The sequence below is a fragment of the Mustela putorius genome, unplaced genomic scaffold (assembly GCF_011764305.1).
Source record: "Mustela putorius furo isolate JIRA1106 unplaced genomic scaffold, ASM1176430v1.1 tig00000788_pilon_pilon_pilon, whole genome shotgun sequence".
In the NCBI taxonomy this organism is placed as follows: domain Eukaryota; kingdom Metazoa; phylum Chordata; class Mammalia; order Carnivora; family Mustelidae; genus Mustela; species Mustela putorius.
The window spans coordinates 2,901,497-2,921,057 of NW_025421481.1; the positions used below are offsets into that span (position 1 = coordinate 2,901,497).

The window sequence follows — 19,561 nt, forward strand, 5'->3', positions numbered from 1 at the left end:
GCAGGTCACACACTTTTCAGGAGGCCTGAGAGGTCCTGCCGTGGCCTCTAGCCAGCTGTATGGCCCACCTACCCGGGCCTGTTTACTCCTGGGTGAGAGGAAGTGTTCAGATGGACCAGTCTCTAAATTCTCTCTAAAGAGACTTTCAATGATTCAAAGTCTACAGCTCTATCTCGTTTTGATCTTACATTACTTTCTATAAAGCTTACATTCTGCAGGAAAAAGAAACCACTGCCATTGCTGTGGCAGGTGTTGGAGGTCATAGGTTAGAAAACAAGAGTGCTCTTTATTGGAAAAGTAGGAAATGAAATCCAGTTTTCAAACCAGTTTCCCATGAGGGGTATTTTGACTTAATGACTGGGTGCCTAGGCCTTGGAGAAGATCCTGGTGCCATCACTGCTGAGCTGTGTGTCCTCGATCAAGGTGTGAAATTGCCATCATCCTTGGCCTATCATCCCGTGGTGAGTGTGCAGTGATTTCATACAGTGCTTGGCACACAGTAGGCACTCAATGTTTTTTTCATTCTCTTACCAACTCAGCAGATTGCCTGACTGTCTCTTTAAGGTCAACACTATTGAGTCAAAGCTGAAGAACTAGAAATAACATAGTCACGGTCATCATGATGGCTTAGGACAGTGTGTTCCTCTGCCCACCCGAGGTTCTTCCATGACGCCATCTAACGTCATGCTTCATTTAGTCATGCTCATTTACACCACCTCTCTAATCTCACCTCTTGGGTCTTTCATCACTGCGTTCTGTGTATTAATAAACTTGACAGATGTACACTCATGAAATCAGAGAATCCGTACTTTTCATTTCATAGATGAGAAAATATGCCGGGAGAGTTCAGGGATGTGCCTAGCCTTACAGAGCTGGTGATGGAACCAAACTTCTGCTGTGAGGGAGCCGTAAGTCATAGCCATGTGGCCACATTAGGGTTTGTGTTTGTTTTTGAAATAACGATCAAAGGCTCTCAACATAATGATTGACTCCTCCAATGGCTGGTGTCCCTGTTCTTACTCACTCCAGTTTTAACAATCCAGGCTTCCTGTCACCCACCCCGAGTTCGCATTTACCCCACAGTCTTGAAGTGCTAGTCAATAGTTCTGAGCATTCTCTGTACACTGTCTTGTTTATCTTCCCATAAAAATTAAAGGCCTCATTGTCTCCATTTTACAGATGAGTAAACTAAGGCTCAAAAAGAGTGTCTTGCTGAGTCACATGAGTGGCATGGAGGCAGACTCAGGATCATAGCAAATGGAGTTTTGCTCCTCTGCGATGCACCTTCCTCCTCTCCCTCTGACTCAAAGCCACTTTCTAGAGCCACCTGTTTGACACAGTCACAGACAGACATGCAGAGTGGATTTAATCTCACCTCTCTCTGAAAATTGGATCTGAACATTGTGTCTTCCCAAGGACAACTATTTCGAAGTGGCTTGTCTAGTTGTTGTGGTTAAGCTCTTGTACTCAATCTGGTAACAAGTGATTTCCAACTTAGAGTGTAAACAGGACACCTTCAAGCCCCTGTCCCCATCTACAGAGGAGGCCACAGTGGCTTGCAAAAACTGCACAGCTCTTTGTGACACACAGTAAGGTGCCCTTTGGCTATTTTAGAGCTGAGGAAAAAAAAAAAAAAAAAAAAAAAACAGTTCCAGAATTACTGCTTTGTCCCTATCAGAGAAAAGAACACAATTCACATTTCCGGGTTCTTGCTTTTGTCCTTTATTTCATCATTCGTTCCTACCCTGCTCTAGGAAACTGTCAAAATTACCTCACTTAGCTATTGCTGTAATTAAAGAATAGCAAGAGGTTTCAGTTTTTCACTCCTTTTATGTATTAATCTGACATGATTGCGATTTTTTTTCATTTTTCAGACCTAAATGTAAAATTGAAAACAGGAAATTAATAATCAAAATCCAATCTGAGGTTTCTTTAGTTTTTCACAGTTCTGTAGAATTTTTTTCTTTTCTCCTTCCTTCCCTTCTTCCTTCCTTCCTTCCCTCTGTCTCTCTCAGGGTCTCTCCCCTCCCTCCACCCAGCCCTGCCCAATCTAGTAGAAATGTTTTCCATTCCTTGTGTCTGGTGTACTCTACGGATATTCTGAAACCCATCGTAAGTGTGACTTTTTCACTTTCCTTCTCTTCATCCCCGAGTAAGAGCTGCTTTTCTGTATCTTCATAGTATCCTAAATCATGTTTCTATCAGAGTGCCTTGCCATGTTGTATGATAAATATTTGCTGCCAAATATTTATGGATCACATGGTTCCTCTACTCAAATCCTTTAGGGACTTCTCATTAATTTCAGCATCAGTTCCCCAAATCCTCACACTGAAATCCAGAATCCTTTGCTGTTAAATCCTGAGAACCTTTCATTCATATCTGACCATCCACACTTTCATCCTGAGATCCAGACATAAAGCTGAGATGCCAAAAAAGGGTTATGCTATTAATATTTATATATCTGGCCCATTCTTTCCTTTGTACTTAGAGGACCTCCCTTCCTCCACCTTTGGCCAGGAGACATCTGAACGTCACCACTCTCAGGAGCCCTTCCTGAGCCCACCTGGCTCCCAAGGTACAACTTCCATGCTCTCCCAGAGCACTCCTTGTACTATTACCACCATGCTAAGCATTCTGCATTGAATTTTTCTCTCCCCCACCAGACTAAGTCTTCAGGGGAGAGTCTGGGTCTTCTGTCTTTCTCCAACACCCAGATGAGTGCCAGACACTTTTTGGGTGCTCCATCAATCCTTGTTGAATTTAATAAATTAAGAACATCCATGGCCAGTGGTGATTCCAATAGTCATTGCATGAATAATAAAAGCTGATGTATAAACTTGGCATAGGATAACCTGTGGGCAGACAGATGTTAAATAACAGACTGATTCATAAAACCATGACTACGATTGCTACCATTGCTATTCTTTTCTTCTGAGTTTTGGAGAATGAAACACAAGATGAGTATGGCCTTATTCAATGTGGTTGGCTTGGGCAGCTAGGCCAGAGTGCTTCCCCAGAGCTCAGCCCAGGTGTTTCCTCTCAAATGAAGCTCCAGCCACACTTCACCTTTGCTTTACCTTGTCATCTGTCTACTCTGGACATTTATTTGCTTTCACTGACCAGTTCTTACTCAACTCTGATTTTTTATTTGACTTTGGCAGGTGTATAACATCATATTTTGAGGTAGTGCATAATTGTTTTAGAACAGTACTTCATTTTGCAGGTTACAAAACTAACAGTGATCCTTGAAATACCACAAAGATAATGAAGACAAAAAGTAAACACCTCTGAAGTTGTAGTCAGAAGTCATTTCCCTCCTAGTTTCTGGTTACTTTCCCTCTTAATTCCTGGCAGGCTGCAATCATAGGGCTCTGGTCGCAGGCACCAAATGGTAATTTATCATCTTTCTTGGCAGGCTTCCTGCTTCATCCTGCACCTGCCTTCTTGAAAGAAAACAAGACATCAGATACTTATTCAAATAATGGAATAGCTGATCAACTAGGTCTCCACACAATAGTGAGTTATCCATGATAAAAGAACAACTTTTTCATGCATTTTATGTGACATATGCATCCTTTCTCTTAAGATTTATGAACCCATGACTATTAGTATTGTTAATATAATCAAACCTTTTACAACCTCACTCCGAAGCTTAAACTTATTATCAATTGGTTGCTGGAGGGGAGTCAATCAATTTCATAAATGCTTAAACACCTGCACTCTCTTTGGATCGGGGGAGAAAAATCAATACTAAGTCTTCATTTTTCTCCAAGTATAATGCAACCAAATCTTGCTTACAAGTTTAGGAGGACTTGTAATTCAGACAGCCACACTTAACAGACATGGTGACCTTGATCCTGAGTGGTGGTGGTGGTGGTGGTGGTGATGGTGGTGGTGTGTGTGTTTTAATCACTCTTCCCCTTTTTTATTCCTGAATCCTAATCAAAGAGCAGGCCACTAAGAGGAAAAAAAAAAAATGAAACAGGCTTTGTTAATACCATTTAGAATTAAGTTCCCATTTGTGGTGTGTATATTTTGCAACAAACATTTATTACATCCCTATTAAAGAGGCACGGTGCCAGGCCCTGCATATAGGAGGTTGCCTGAGATGGGCTTTTGCCCTCAGGAAGTTCCCCTAGGTGAATGAACAAAGACCTGTAAACAACTTATTCTAATGGTTATATAAAATCAGATTCATGTAATTGCTGAAGGTAGGGGAAAAGAAAAGAGGACAAAAGCAAAGGAAAGGTAATGGAAAAGAAAAAAAAAAAAAAGAAAGGACAGCTTCTTAGATGTTAATTGCTGGTACTAATTGCAGGCTAGGACCTCCACTTCTGGAGGACATTTAACGTTTTCAATATATGGTGAAAACACGGAGGCAAGTATAAGCATTTTTAAAATACTATTAATTCCTTTTTGGTCACAGCTTTTTATTTCTTTGATATTTTGGAAAGAAAAGTTGTTTTTCAAAATGTAGAAGGACTGTGTCATATGGAGGAAATGCTTACTCATCACAGGGAATTAACCAATGTTCACTTTTTGCCCTTTCCACTTAAATCTTATTTAAATAAAAGAAATAGAATGTTGCTCACAAACTTGAAGTCACCTTGGTTCCTTTTCCCACCCCAGAACTGGCCCTTCCTCCCTCTATCTGGTGGCAGCTCCTTGCTGAATTTGCTGTTCATGTGTTTATAAGTATACGTCACTGACTTACTCCTTGCTTTGTCATCTATAAAACGAAGCCATTGAGGCTAGCTGTCCTTCCCATCCAAAGGGGCTTGCTTGAGCATCAAATCCGATCCTGATGTGAAAGTGCTTTGTAAACTGAAAATTATGACTAAAAGGTTATTTATTATTTTTAATGGTGTTACTCCAATTTATGAATAATGGTCACAAGGCTTATTTGCTTATAACTTTCATAAACTCTCTCACACACAGAGAGACAAACACACACACACACACACACACACTGAAGCTCCTTTTTTTCCCTCTCAGTCCTAGGCTCTGATATCTACCACGTTAATATGTGTTATTGGAATGGTGCCAGGCCCACTGTAGGTTGCTCAATGAATGCTTGTGGACTGGATGGTGTCTCTCTTTCCATCAGATGCTCAGCAATATGAGGCCAATGTCTATTTTCATTGCTGCTGGCTCCTCACTACCCGGAACAGTGTTGCTGAATTGACTGGAACCAGAGGAAGTTTCCAGAATGACGGCATCCTATCTGAGACAGGAAGGATATCCAGGATTTCCACAGGTGAGCGAATGATGGATGGACACTGCCACTGGGAATAGCGTGAGAAAAAGCTGGTAACACTGAGAACAGGCACCCTGTGCTCCTTCTACTCTGCTCTTTGTATGCTTCTCCTTGGATGTGGATTAGAAGGCATTCCTAATTAGCATATACCTTTTTAATAGTCATATTTTCTTTGTAGTTAAGTTGCAAAGCAAAATGGCTGCCAGGGGTTAGGATAATTACTGTCTGGCCTTTCTTGGAATTTTCCCCAGATACCCTAGAAGGTTATTTTTCCACTTTTTACACCTGGTGTGCTGTTTGATAGTGTGACACCTGGTGACTGGAATTTTCTAGCTCCCCACCTGCTCACAAAATATGTTATTTCTTTAATCTAAAAATACTCTACTTTTTTTTTTTAAAGATGTAGAACAGAAAATAATGAAATTAAAAAGTTTGAACAGTCAAATGAAGCAAGAAACATTTGAGACTAACCTGGGTTCCATCTGACTAATGTTTTTTACACCCTAAATCTATAAAGAAATGGAAGACATAGCCCCCACTTTTGTGCATGCTTATCTTGACCAAGCTGACATTCCCTTGATTTGCTTTTTATTATTTAAAAAATTTCTTTAGAATTTAAAGACCATAGAGGAACACAAACACAGCTACTTTAATAATAGAGAAAAAGAACTTTGCAAAAGGGGCTGCTCAGATGAGCTAATCTAATAGAAATCTCCCATCCCGGACTTCTCTGGTAACACAGAGAACGTGCACGTTCTCCTCGGTAATAGCAGTCACCTGGATTGGCCAGGGCTAGGCCATCTGCCTTGTAACATAAAGGATGCAGACATAAATACATCCCATCCTGTGGATTTTGTTTTATGAAATCGCTTCTTTCTATTTTGGATATCTGTTTTTCAGAACTCTGGTATCATTTCTAAATAAAAATATACTTTTGTATTGAATTATGGTGATTTGATGTTAAAAAAGATCTCTTCAATAATACACTTGTCTGGTACCTTAGGGAGCTTTTTGTGGGAGGTAATCGAAGGAAGACACAGTGCCTGTCCTCTAAGTGCAAATTCACCACAGATGATGTTGGCTAATATGTCTGGACAAACATCATGTCCTCCGCTTATAAAGCTGACAGGTGACACCCCAAGAGGAGTCTTCCCACTAAATGTCAGTGAGAGGATATCTGTTTAAGGTGATCAAAAGTAGCCTTGGTCAACAGATCTTCCAAGACAAGATGTTCAGGCATGGAGGTAGACAGAGTTGTGGCAGTGGCATGTGTTCTGTGAAAGTCAAACCAACACACCAACACACAAACTTGTCCAAGAAATTTCAAAGGGTGTTAGTGGGCAGTGTGTATGGACTGTATTTTCTCATAGATGCTAACTCTTGTCTTCTGCCTTTCCCATTGTCCATGTCTTCTACCCAAAGTGTATCTGTTTCTACGTACCGTACTGTCATTATGTTCAATGCCTTGACTTTGTCATCTGTAAAATGACATCAGTAAAACCAGTCCCCTGTATGACCCCATGGGGCTTTTTTGAGCATCAAAAAGATACTGGATGTAAAACCCCAGTCTCTTTGTTAATTTTAAATTACTATTAAAACAGTATTTACCATTTTAGTTTCAAAATATGGGAAGTACTTGTCTGCCACTTTGGTAAAATGCAAACAGGTCAGGGACATAATCAGTCTTGTTTGTTGTGGCATCCCTGATACCTGGCATAGCCCCTGACCCCATGGAAGTCCTGGATAATATTTGCTGAAGGAAAGCAAGTTTTGCAAAGAATGAGCAGTGATGTTGCTTAGACCCATTTGCCTAGGTAGCCAGGTCAATAAAAGAGAGGAGGAGAAACCATCAGAGATGAAAATAATCATTTCATCAACTGAAAGCAGCATATGATGAGAGTGTGCTATGGCTCTAGCTCTAGACTTTAATTTTGGAGGTATAAATAAATAATCACTTATTAGTCCATCTGTTTCCTATTCTTCTTTGGGACAGGCCCTACAAATTCCAGTCTTTAAGTAAACTACTTGAAGAAAAAGATAGAATAACCTGCAAAGTTGTGGATTGTTGCATGGGATATGTCAGACTTCAGGAATTTATAGGCTAAACTAGTTCAAATTATGTAGAGTGGCACTGACACCCATTATTCAATGAGCTAATAAGAATGTGTCGAGGGTCTACTGTGTGCTAGGACTGTGCTGGGGATGGCGGGTGCCAGGGTCCATAGGGTCCTCTCTTTGTCTCATTGGGGCTTGTGCTGATTAGATTGTGGTAGTTCATTTCCTTTCTTATTCCTCTGGGGCACGGCAGTCAATGGGGTAGTCCACTCTGAATTAAACCCCTTCCTCTTCTAACCATCTCAGCAGTATCTGTGACAATGATTTATTTCATTTTAGATCAGGTGCAGTGACAAAATTCATTCTATTGCTGCACCACTGCCCCCCGCCTCTATGACCTAAAACCAGGCGAAGCTTCAAGTGCACATTTACTCCAGGAATGGGTTCTAGAAGTATCGTCACTCTCTCAGGTTTGAAGCTAACAATGCAGAGCATTAAGTAAATATATTCCAAGCCAAGGTACGTGCTGATGGCATGAACTCCACCAGAACTCAGTTTTGGGGGGGAAGTTGTAGGGGGTGGGGCAGACCGTGTTTCACAAGCCAGCGTGAGAAACATAGAGGACAGGGAACCCATCCCCCAAGCCTGGTGTAGAGGATGAAAAATAGCCCCTATTCCTAATTCCTATTCCTAATAAGGAATGGCTCCAGGGGACAGTCAGGTTGCAGTTAAAGAGCAAAAATGAGGAGGATGTTCAGAGAAGAAGTTGCCAGGATGGGGCATTTGGCAGCTGACCAGTCTTTCCCAGGCTGCAGGGGAAGGGTCTGGAGTCACGAAGGAGATAGAATCAGATTAGGGGATGTACAGAGATGTATAAGGGTGAGAGTCAGACGACATGGGAGGTCCTGGGGTCATCAATAAGTATGCAAGGGCACGTCAGTGTTAGCCTGATGGTCTCAGATGCAAGCCCGGGTGAGAAGGCTTAGTGTGTGGAGCAGGAGGAACACAGAGCCTCGCGGGGAACACATGACCAGGCTGTCAAAGGCCAATATCTTCTTGGAACATTTATGGCTCTGCATGTGTCTCCCTGTCCCCCGGTTCTGTCCAGATAGAAAAGATGACATCATGGCAGGCCAGCAGTGAAGAGACCATTAAAAAAGTTTAAGTTTACTTAAATAAATTTTTTTCTTGTGGGTGGCTGTTCAGCTTGGCCACCTGCTTAGTGTACCTTGAATAGAAGGTATTCTTAAGATAATATTCCTTTTTGCTCCCCTTTTATACATGCATATGTGTTTGTTTTATAAAATTGGATAGGCAGAAAAAATATAAGGAGAAAAGTAAAACCATGGGTAATTCTATTACTAAAAAACAGACCAGGGGCACCTGGGTGGCTCAGTGGGTTTAAAGCCTCTGCCTTCGGCTCAGGTCATGATCCCAGGGTCCTGGGATCGAGCCCCTCATTGGGCTCTCTGCTCAGCAGGGAGCCTGCTTCCTCCTCTCTCTCTGCCTGCCTCTCTGCCTACTTGTGATCTTTGTCTGTCAAATAAGTAAATAAAAATCTTTAAAATAAATAAACAAAACAAAACAGACCAAACCCATCAGTATGGTTATAATCACACTTATAAGTTTGGTCTACTTTCCTTTTTTTAGACTTTAAAAAAAAGATTTTATTTATTTATTTGACAGAGATAGAGAGAGATAGATCACAAGTAGGCAGAGCAGCAGGCAGAGAGAGAGGAGGAAGATAAGCAGAGAGCCCGATGCTGGGCTTGATCCCAAGATCCTGAGACCACAACCTGAGCCAAAGGCAGAGGCTTAACCCACTGAGCCACCCAGGCACCCCGGTCTACTTTTTTCAGACTAGAATGTACTACCTCACACACCCAATTTCATTTTACTGAACTGAAATTAGACTGTAGCCAATTTAACCTTTTCAAAACTTGACACAGTAAGGAACCAATAAATAGTTGTTAAATAAGGGGAAAACTGAAAATTACAGAATTTAGTACAGAGTTATACCTTCTTAAAAAGTACTTAAATTTATTTCCATTCAAAGACTAATTTACTTTATATACATATAAACAGAAAAGCTTTGCAGAATTTTTGCATGAAGAATCATATATGAGGATGCCCGGGTAGCTCAGTTGGTTAAACATCTGCCTTTGGCTCGGGTCATGATCCCAGGGTCCTGGGCTTGAGTCCTGCATGACAAGTAGCCCACTTCTTCCTCTGCCTGCCCTCCCCTTGCTGTGTGCTCTCTCTCTCTCTCTGATAAATACATTTTGAAAAATCCTAATAAAGGAATCTTATATAAATTTTGATGGGGAAATAATTTACAAATAAATAGGAATTATGACAATTACTCTTAGAGTAATATGGTCTCATAATCAGAGACAGAGTTCATGGACCCTGGTAAGATACATCAAATAAAGTGGTAATGAAATGCTAAGGAGGTAAATGATATAATTAAGAAATTTCGTAGCAAGTATTATGTTTATCCTAAGTGTGACACTCCTAAATTTTCTGAAGGAAAATATCAGAAGAAATAATATACTATATTTAGGAAAACTATCCTCAAGTTTGTTAAGGTGAGAATTCAGCAGACTACTAACATGGACATGAAAACTAGCTGAATTTGGCCCTATTGCTGAGACTTAAGATATGCCTTCAAATCCACCACTATATCAAGGTGGAGAAACTCACCTCAGCTTCTTGGAAATGATTTCTGAAAAAGCCATGCAAAAACAGACACACGTTTGCATGGCATCCTAATTGTGATTGTCATACTTTGGCAAAGCTCTGAAGATCTCTTTGCCCACATTTAGTGAGGACCACATGATATTCAGTAAATTAATCTCCTTGCTATATTTGTTTGGGCTCTTGTGGTTTATTATTATTATTATTATTATTATTATTAATTTTTAATTTGCTGGGTCACCTTGTACTCTTTGCCACTGGTTAGCATATCCTAATTTTCCCAGGGAACAGTTGAATAGATAATCATTTACTTCAGACAACCTTAATGCCCATGACTTAGAAGGTTCACTCAGAAGCCAAAAGAGCAGAACTAATACACAAAGCTTGGTGTATCTGGTTGCCTGGGCGAGTCGACTTGCCTTGCATATGTGAAGATATTAAATTCCTATCCAGTTAATTAAAAGAGCTTCTTCATGTGTCAATGCAAGACCTACTCCATAAATGGGGCATTAGGGGTTTACTCATGTTTCAGGACACAGCACACTCTCCAAGTTTCTCACACTTTTAAAATTTGTTTGTTTTGTTTTATTTTTTATTTTTGTTTGTTTGTTTTGGAAGTGCCTGCTGGTCACCTGTGCATTTATTGGCAGCAGACTTCAAATTTTTATTAAAAAACAAAGTTGATATAGTTCTACAAAGATTTTTTGGGAGAGATAACTGGTTGGTTTTAATTTATTCAGATTATATGTTTTCCTTTCCTCTGATGTTAAGGTGAAAAAGTACCAGTTCAATTTTGAACAGAGCAATGGCAATATTTTATGGAGAGACTGCAAAGTAGTAAATAAGAAACCAGGTGCTGCTGTTCAACAGACACAGGTATAAGTCCCATTCCATTACTTAATATGCAGTTGACTTTGACTTTGGGAAAGTTACCTGATTCCTCCTAACCTCAATGTGCCAACCCTAAATTGAGGATGATAATTGCACTTCCCTCACAAGGTTGCGTTCAGGATTAACTCCTATAGTTCATATGAAGTGTGCAGTACAGTGTTTGAATCATGATAAAGACTCCAACAGCTACTACTGTTACTACTTTTGGCTGTGAGACAGAAGAATACCTGAAAATTTTAAAACATGTTTGTGAATACTATTGCATTTTATCATCAAATGGGAAAAGGGTGAAGTCATTCACAATGAATCTTTGATAAAAGGCTACATTGCAATTAAATTTGCTGACCTTCTATGCCAAAGTCTTCTACTCTACCTTTGTGGATAGTCTAAAAAAAACCCCAAACCGTGTATGAAAACTGAACATCTCAAAATATAAAGTTATTTTATATCTAACAAGATAAGAAAACAAATGGAGGGAGAACCCATTTTGTTATTGTCTGATTCCAGTTCAGGATCTTTATGTTAATAGTGAAATCTGAGACCTGACAAAATACTGGATTACAGACTCTAAAACAGAATCAACTAAAACAATTAGGAGTCAGGGTTACAATTTTCATTTATGTCTTTCAGTTTCTGGATCCTTTAACCTATTCAGCTGGCTGATAGGTTTACTTTAATCATTACAACTTTCTAATTAATCTTGATGTCTGGTAGGGTGAGGACACCATCTTGTCTCTTTTTCTTGTTTTTATTTAGATTCCAGTATGGTTAACCTTCAGTAGAATATTACTTTCAGGTGTACAAGATAGTGATTTGACACTTCAATACAACCATCTTGTCTTTTGAAATTGTCTGGCTGTTTGATCTCTCATGCAAATTTTAGGATCAATTTGAAGGGTTTGAGTTAAAATTATGTTAAATTAACAGATTAATTTGAGGAAGCTTGATATGTTTATAATGCTAAATCTTTCCACCCATGAATGTAGTGTCTTTCCTTTTATTTTAAGAACTTTCTGTGTCTTTAAATGAAGCTTTATAATTTTTTTCCAATAAAATTTTGCACATATTGACTTATGATCTCTAGAGGTATCATATAGGTTTTGATGCTATTATCAAAGGTACCTATCTGACCTTTCAGAATGAGGCAGGATTCAGAAAAGCTTTTCTATTGTCACAAAGCTCCCTGATTATTTTTGTTGATATATGGAAACAAACATTTTTTGTATATTGATCTTATATCCAGAACTTTAAAAATCCTTATAAGTTCTAATAGTGTTTCTTGTCTCTTGGACCATCATGTCTGAATGATAACATTTTTTAATGCTATTTATTTTGTATATTTTTTTGCCTTTAAACTTTTGTACAGGTTTGAGCCCTGGTATGATGTTAAATAGAAGTGGTGATGGGGTGTCTCCAACTTGTTGATGACTTCAAATTGAATGCTTTATCATAAAACATCCATTTGCTCCAGGTTTTTGGTATGTGACATATTTCTTGCCATTCTGATCACATTTTGATCTGCACTATGATATCTACATTGTCAGAGCATCCGTACCAAATTCTTTCCCTCAAGCTCTTATTTAGTCTTAGGTCCCCACTCATTTAGGTTGTTTGAAACTTACTCTGTACTAAATTCCCCAGGAAGGGCCTTTTGGAAGAGTATTCCATTAGTTCTCACATGTTGGTAACAGCTTCTCTGTGTCTGGTATTCTTTAAAGTCATTTTCAGGGCGCCTGGGTGGCTCAGTGGGTTAAGCCGCTGCCTTCGGCTCAGGTCATGATCTCAGGGTCCTGGGATCAAGCCCCACATCAGGCTCTCTGCTCAGCAGGGAGCCTGCTTCCCCCTCTTCTCTGCCTGCCTCTCTGCCTACTTGTGATCTCTCTCTCTGTCAAATAAATAAATAAAAAAAAAAATAAAGTCATTTTCAATGAGTATGAAAACAGTTGCTCATATTTCTGTCCCTTAAATATCTATCTTAGTGATGCTATTGATTTTCTTTTGGAATAAAATATTACTGTTAAAAGTCTGGTGTAAATGCAATAGATTTCCTTTATAAGTCACATGGTCTTTTTCACTAGATGCTCAAATGATTTTTTTCCCTACTTCTTTAAAGTTTATTGGTTTTGCTAGGATTTTTCTTTGCTATTGGTCATTTTAAGTCAATGTCAGGTAGTCACTATGATGTTTCAATATGGGGTTTCAAACTTTTTAAAAATAATTTCAGAGGAGAGTTTTTTATAAAAATTAAAAATGTTTCTACTTTTTATATTCTTTTGCTCTGGTTTTATTCTTCAGGGACTCCTAGTATCTGTATGTTAGATCTTCTTTGTCCATCTTTGTATTTGTCACTTTCTCACGAACCCTTTTTAGTATCTTTATTTCTTCTGATTAAAAAAAAAAAAAACTTTTCATTTTCCATTTCCTTTAATTCATTCATTTGCTGTGTGTTTTTTCCACCAGTATTCCTTCTATTTTATTCTTAATTTCTTAAACTGTATTTTCTTTTATTTTTAATTCTTTCCTGAGTTCTTTTAGTTTAGGTCTCAGCTTGAAAAATTCTGATTCATGTTAATTTTTTCATATCCTATATAATTTTCTTAATGTCTTTTATCTTATTTTGAAACAGTATATTCCATGTTGATTTGTTTGTGGACATACTTTTCTGGCTTTCATCATCTCTAGAAATGTTATGTTCCTTATTGCCTCATTTCTTATGACTTTATATGGGATTTTACCTTGATACTTCTTTTTTGCTCATTTTTACATGAAACTAATTTTCCTGACCTTTCAGGCTGAGGCAGGATTCAGGAAAGCTTTTCTAATATCACAAAGCTCCCTCTTCTGTTATTTTTATGTAACATTAAAAAATATAGCTTCTTGCTCCCTAAGATTTTCTGACTGTCTTCCTTCCACTTGGATCTGAATTCTTTCTTTTTTAATCTTAATTTCCCTTAAATTGCTCAATTTTATTCTACTTCTAGTGGTTTCTCCACAGCATGGTTTCTTTATTGAAAGAAAGCCCATTTCAGGATTGAGAGTTCATAAGGGTTAAGCTGCTCCAACCCTTTCAATCACTTGGTTTCAGAGAGAGAAAAATTCATTCTTGGTTTCATCTGGTGGTTTCAAATTGGCCCACTGTGCTTCCTAGTAAATAACTATCAGTTTTTTGGGGGTTCTGGTTAACATTAGACACAACCCTATTTGCTTCCCTGTACTTTGTCCTGCAGAGATGCTAATACCATATGTGTCTTGTGGTTGTTGGTGGTTTGTCTCCAATTGCTTGTATTATGGGTACATTGTTGCCTAATTCTATTGTAATTTTGTACATGGATCTTTGGTTTTGCCATTTAATTGCTGTGACTGCTTTGATGTGTGGAGGGGGGATTAAAACAAGATCAAAAACTACACTGCTACTGTCACTACCATTTCCCAAATCTTTAGATTGGGCTTTAAAAGCAAAAACCACAAATACAGTAACACATTCAATTATTTTTTTAAATACCATTCAATTATTTTTTAATAAGAGGTGTACCTGTGACCTAGTTATGCAGAAAATTTTAATATAAAGGGATAGAAAAAGATACACCATGCATTTATAAATAAAAATATAACTGGAATAACAATATTAATGTAGATTAAATAGACCTTAAGATAAAAAGAATTATTAGTAAAAAAAAAAAATCATTGCATAGAAAACAATTTACCAGGAATATATAAATCATGAAAATAATCCCTAAGAAAATAATTTTCCCTAAGAAAATAATCCTTAAAACTGTATAGAGCAAAAACTGAAAGAAACTGGCAAATCTGTGATTTACAAAGACAATTTTAGCATATCAGTCCCATGCTTATTATGATGATCTAAAGAATATACAGAGAGAATCCTTCACTAAACAATTGTAGGATATGTTTTTTAAAGATATATGGAAATTTATAAAATACAAAACTATAGAAGTTCACAAATGAAAAATCAATATCAGGGTTAATATTTCACAGGCCATATTCTTCAACCACAAAACAAAAATAATTGGACAGCAAGATTATCCCTCTTTCCAAATCCACGTTTGGAAATTTTAAAAACACCCATAATATACTATGAAATAAAGATAGAATATAATGAAAGTTTAACATATTTAGAACTTGAGAACAAAAATACTTACTGCAAAACTTAAGGCATACAACTAAAGCTGTAGTCTTAAATGTATATGCCCGAAAGAAAGATAAATAATTAATGAGTTAAGGGTTCCACTCAAGAAGCTAAAACAAACAAACAAACAAACAAAAAACCACAGAATAAACTCAAGGAGAAAAAGAGCACAGTATTTTGAGAAAAACACTAATAAAACAGAAAAAAAGAGATTTAAAAAGATAAAAGATGGTTCCTTGAGGATTATCAATTAGCCAGAATTCTAACAAGATTCATTCTTGTAGAGTTCACAAAACTGTGTTGAATCTTTTAATGATTTTTAAAATTTTGAACCTAGTTCATTTGCAACAATGTAGAAAAATTCACGGCACTTCTTTGAGACCGTTTGGTACTTTACTTCCCTCAAGGCTGCATGTCTTGCATGTAAGAAAATACAAGGAAATCCTTACATGAATTTACCTCTTCTGCTATCAGGAAAACAAATATCACATGCATAACACATGGCGATTTTTAAAAGGAGAGTGTAACTGAACATGACAAAGGAAAATACAGTTGCTGGTAAACAATAAATTACTTGTAAATGGATTCTTGGTTCTACAGTTGCGTTCACAAGTTAATTCCTTTAACTAGCAAGATCACCTACTGTATTTAAGCTATTTTGTTTTCCTTTTAACAACTTTCAAGGAATACAACTTACCTAAAAAATGAGTAACTCCATTATAAACTGTACACCCACCAGGGAATTCAAGTATTGAAATCCCAGCCATTCAGCTTTTCTCTTTAAAGCCATGACATAGGTACTTCCATGGTCCTGAGCTTGAGTACCTCCTTCACTGTTGAGCTCTAAGCATCTCACTCTCTTCACCCTGGTCTTGATTCTGGACATATCTTCTTTTTTTTCCTAAAGCTGATCTTAAAGTGTGGTGGAGCCAGCCAGGGAACAGAGAGAGTAATTGTAATTGCATTGAACACAGTCTCAGAGGTGGTACCTTTCAATCATTTTTCATATATGAGTCTGACGAATGTTAGGTCTGTGATGTAGGGAGTGTGGAGGAGGAGAACAGTCAGCCTGCAACAGGTGACAGGATGTCGGTGTCAAGCTGCCAGGCTTGAATGGATACTTGCTAACACAAATACAGTTTATCTAATCTTCACAATATTGTAAAAAGGATGCTATTATGATCCCCGCTTCCAAGTTGCTCAAGGTCACAAGGCTACTAAGTGGCAGAGCCAAGGTGGGCATGTAGGCAGTCTGGCCAATTCCACTGGCCAAAAGATGAATCTTTTCAATGCCCCTCTAATTGAAGATGCAGGTCCCACATCCAAACCAGCTACCTGGAGAGTAAAACTTGGCTATGCTGCCATCCTTAATTAGAAACCCAAGCTCCCCCATATACCTGCATTGCCTAGAACTGCTCCTCATGTTTCTCACCCTCCATCCCCATCACATTTCCCAGTGGGAAGTTGTGCATCGCTTATTTATCCCTGTATGCCCCGCTCTATCAGGTCAGCCCTGGGAAATCATTATCCTCTCTTCTCAGTGATAGGGAAAGTCAACTCAGTGATAGCCCAAAGAGGGGATGTGGAATCAAGTATGTCTGGGGTGGAGTATACGCCTATGACCTCAGACCCATTGTAGAAGCTCAATAACTTACAGACTGTATCACCATGCTCTGTATCACCAGGGGCATGGTGATACAGTCTGTAAGTTATTTTATACTCTTTTCATGCTGTATGTATTCATTTGTAGAATCAGTATGATAATGTTAACCTACCTCATAGGTGGATCATGAGAATTAAATGAGATACGGCTTGATAGTTCTCAGGACAGGGCCTGGTATGTAGTAAGCACCCAACACAGATAACTTCTGTTGCTCATTATGGGTATTTTACTTCCTCAAGCATCTAAGTTTATACAGCCAGGGATGGTGGACATGCAAGATACTTGCTGAGCTGTGTTCATAAGCCAAAGAGGGTTCCCTTGGGTCTCCCAAGGGATTTCTCAGCAATAAGTAAAGCCAGAAGCAGCTCCCTTTGGGAACATAATACTTCATTTATTCCTATAAGCTGAGGTTTCTCTGTGTCTCCTCTCTAGGCATTCATTTGTCTGGAAAAGGCAGTGGGCTCATGACCTATTTCTTTCCAAGAATCTCCAGGACCTTTACATTTCTTATCTCCTAGAAATATTTCTAAGACACGTAGACACCTTCCTTCTTGTTCCCGGACATTTGGGAAGCTCACACCCTTCTTTAGCTTTGGAACAGGAAAGAAAAGGTCAGACGTTGTTGTTGTCAGCCCCTTACACTACTTCAGAAGAAGCTCCCCTGTGGAATGCGCAGGGACATCTTTGCTCTTGTCTCTTCTTTGACACTGGGAGCAGGTTTGCTAACTCTTCCTTGGCTCAGATTCTTTCTCCCCGTTGTAGGGGATCACAAGTGGTTTAGCCCAAAGAGGGGATGTGGAATCAAGTATGTCTGGTGGGGAGTATACGCCTATGACCTCAGACCCATTGTAGAAGCTCAAGTCAGACAAACTTGTGTCCAGCTCTATGAGCTTAAGCTCCTCCTCCTTTTATCCTCAATTTCCCTATCTGTATATAAATAATGTGGTAGGTAGGAATTCTTTGTTCCTTGGGATACAAATAAAATGAACTCAAGCATAAAAATGTCAGGACCCTCTCTTTGCTTTCTGAGAGTCCCTTAGAGTGCTTATCTCTCATGGTCACATCACCGAGATTTTGCTGGACCACCTTTCTACATGTAAGCTCCACCCCATCATGTTCCTGTTCTCCCATTTTCTTGACCATTTTCATTTTCCTTGGGTTCCTGCTAACATCCACACCTTCAGGATTCCAACTTCTATTCCAAGCTGCTTATCAAGATCTCTCCCCCCAATCATAGAGTTTTTGTCCTAAAAAACGTTTTGATGTCCACCATTAAGAACCTGTATATTTTGGCGGGTGCCTGGGTGACTCAGTTCATTACACATCTGCCTTTGGCTCAGGTCATGATCCTGGCATCTTGCAATTGAGCCCCACATAGGGTTTCCTGCTCAGTGGGGAAGCTGCTTCTCCCTCTGCTTCTGCCCTTCTCCCCTCCTTGTGCTCACTCTCTTGTGCCGTCAGTCTCTCTCTTTCTCAAACAAATAATATATTTGAAAAAAGAAAATGTATTTTTTATTTCATCATATATGAAAATTTGATTTCGTTACACTGTTAAGATCAGAGAGATTGATAAAGGTCTGGTATTGTGCTACGTACACAGTAGGGAGCAATGCACACATATTATTGGCAATTGTGAAGATAAACTGATACATGGGAAAACATTGAAAAGACTCTGACACACTGTAAATGTAATGTGTTCTCATTATCAGTGCTCATACTCAAGTCCTAATATATGTTATACTGTGCAGGCCATGTTCAAAATTTGTTGAGATAATGATAGTACATGGTCAAGTTCCTATTTCTTTGTTTGAGAAGCCTTCTTTAGAGTAGGAGATACCTAAAGAAAACTAAAGAAAATTCCTTGGGCACAGGCTTAGCACAAGGACTACATGTATCAGAACAGGGAAAAAGGGACACCTGGGTGGCTCAATTGGTTAAGTGTCAGCTTTTGGTCCAGGTCATGATCCCAGCATCGGGCTCCTTGCTCAGTGGGCAGCTTGGTTCTTCCTCTGCCTGCTGTTTCCCCTACTTGTGTGCACACTCTCTCTGACAAATAAATAAAATCTAAAAAAAAAAAAATAATAAATCAGGGAAGAAAATTCAGGTTTCATACAAGACATCATTATGAAAATGTTAAAGGAAAAAAAATGCAAACATTAAATCAAAGTCCCTTCTTTGAATGGCAGTTGATGACATAGAAGAATATTTGGACTTCCAAAGCCAGCATTCCAGGACCAAATGAAAAGGCATGAGCACCTAAACAGATTCTTAGTAAGAACTACATGAGATCATTGACAGTGCAAGGTTTCTGAAGATGATCAAGGATAAAATTAGCACAATAAAAGAACTTGCTATAGTGAATAATGTCTTCAAGAAATATCAGTACCAGAACTCCAGGGCAGTTGAACAGCAAAAGAAAAAATTTATAAAGCAATCCAGAAGTTTCAAGGACACTCTGAAAACCTCTTTTAAAGATGGCAAGGCAATAAATATGTTTGTAACTGCCAGCTGACTCATTCGTCAAACAGACTCAATACTTCAGATCTTCCCAGCTGTGGCCTCCTAGTTGAACATGTTAAGAGATGCACTTCTCAGTTGAGTACTGACCTGCCTTACTTGTAAATTTTCAGGTTTGACTGTCTAAATGACCAGTCTCTCTTGAAGGGATCAAATCCAGGATATTATGGGATTATTGCTATCTTACATCTTATTTTTGTAAAATGTAGCTTAATCATAATCTCACACTGAGGATTTTACATCACTTTTGCTAGTATCATTTTTTAAGAATTATAAGTCAAAAGAATTTATGCCCTGATGTGTCACTCTATAGCATTCCTTACACGAATTGTAA

General features: G+C 38.6%; 1 pseudogene; it reads left to right on the forward strand.

The window, feature by feature from the left end:
• Window positions 1-833: 833 nt before the first annotated feature.
• LOC123393294 lies at window positions 834-19,276 on the forward strand (annotated as a pseudogene).
• The last annotated feature ends 285 nt before the right edge of the window (window positions 19,277-19,561 follow it).